This window comes from Pseudophryne corroboree, chromosome 7 (genome assembly GCF_028390025.1).
Source record: "Pseudophryne corroboree isolate aPseCor3 chromosome 7, aPseCor3.hap2, whole genome shotgun sequence".
NCBI lineage: Eukaryota > Metazoa > Chordata > Amphibia > Anura > Myobatrachidae > Pseudophryne > Pseudophryne corroboree.
Window position 1 is genome coordinate 163,309,118 of NC_086450.1, and position 1,567 is coordinate 163,310,684.

Consider the following 1,567-nt stretch of genomic DNA (forward strand, 5'->3'; position numbering starts at 1 on the left):
TCACTTAAAAACACACATACGCCTCTTTCACTTAAAAACACACAAACGCCTCTTTCACTTAAAAACTCACTTAAAAAAAACAAAAACTCCTCTTTCACTTAAAAACACACATGCCTCTTCCACTTAAAAACACACACTCCTCTTTCACTTAAACACACACAAACGCCTCTTTCACTTAAACACACAAACATCTATTTTACTTAAAAAAACACACACATGCCTCTTACACACACTCACTCACATGCCTCTTTCACTTAAACACACACAAATAGCTCTTTCACTTAAAAAACACACACACACACATGTCTCACATACACACATGCCTCTTTCACTTAAACAAACACAAACACCACTTTCACTTAAACACACACAAATGCCTCTTTCACTTAAACAAACACAAACACCTCTCACTTACAGACACACACGCCTCTCACACAAACGCCTTTCACTTAAACACACACAATCACCCTCACACACACGCCTCTCACTTACACATGCCTCTTTCACTCACACAGTAGCTTGGTACTAGTTCTTTTCGGTATCTTCTTGCAGACAGCCTGTGTTTGTTACCGTAATAGCTGGTTCCAGGATGCCTATCGAGACCATGTTTCCTGCAGCGCAGTGTTCTCTAGTGGTTTTCTCTTCCTTCTGATCCAGGTAAGTTCAGGAGGGAGTACTATGCTGTTCTTCAACTAGGTTTGCTCATACACTTGGTACCTGCCCACTACTTCTTGTTCCTTTGGCTAAGATCAGGTACAGTATCTGTTCTTCTCAGTTTTACTATCTGATATGCCCCTTCTCTGGGACCCATTTATTAAAGGGAGATGGAAGAAAAAATTTCTCTTTCCACACCATGCCTTGATCTGGTATTGTAGTACTTCCAGGACTGGTACACGACGATTATTTTGTGTTGGACTCCCTAGTCTTGGTGGATCACCATGATGGTACTGACAGACAGGTCTTTAGTGAGAGGTAGGTGTCAGGGTTTGGTGCTCTGTCCTGTCACTATCCCTTCCTAAAGGGTTGGGCTGAGATTCACACGCTTATGGCAGTTGGACACTACTGGCTCTTGCCTTCCACTCTTTTCAACCATTGTGTTTTCTGTTTGTCGACTAACTACTGTATGCATTTTCACAATCTCTGGACATGCTTAGCCCTCATCTTGTGTCTCTTGTACTGTTTCTGTGTGCACATCAGAATCCTTGGTTGTGCTTTATCATTCCCCCAGCCAAAGCTGGTCGTCTACTCAGTGGTCGCCCTTCAGATGGCTCTTCCCTGTCAATACTATTGCTAGTCTTTTTTCTCTTGTTCTGACTCTGCTCATTCTGGGCATTCCCGGGAGCCCTGGTGGGCTGCTAGATGGAATGCTTCGGCTTCTCAATTTTTTCTCTTTTTCTTTTTGGTTCACAGTTCCTAATTGGTCTGTTTTTGGGCCTACAGTTGGCCAGGGTTTTTCCATTGCCTTCTTGATTAATGCGAGTCCCAGGTTCTACTCGCTTTGTTCTCAGGGGTGTTGGATACTTCCCTGTCTGTGGTCAGAGTCTAGCGTATGATTTTCTTGATGACC

The 1,567-nt window shown here is 43.2% G+C and overlaps 1 pseudogene; it reads left to right on the forward strand.

Annotated features, from left to right (window-relative positions):
- The first annotated feature begins 723 nt into the window (after positions 1–723).
- Positions 724–900, forward strand: LOC134946678 (U2 spliceosomal RNA; annotated as a pseudogene).
- The last annotated feature ends 667 nt before the right edge of the window (positions 901–1,567 follow it).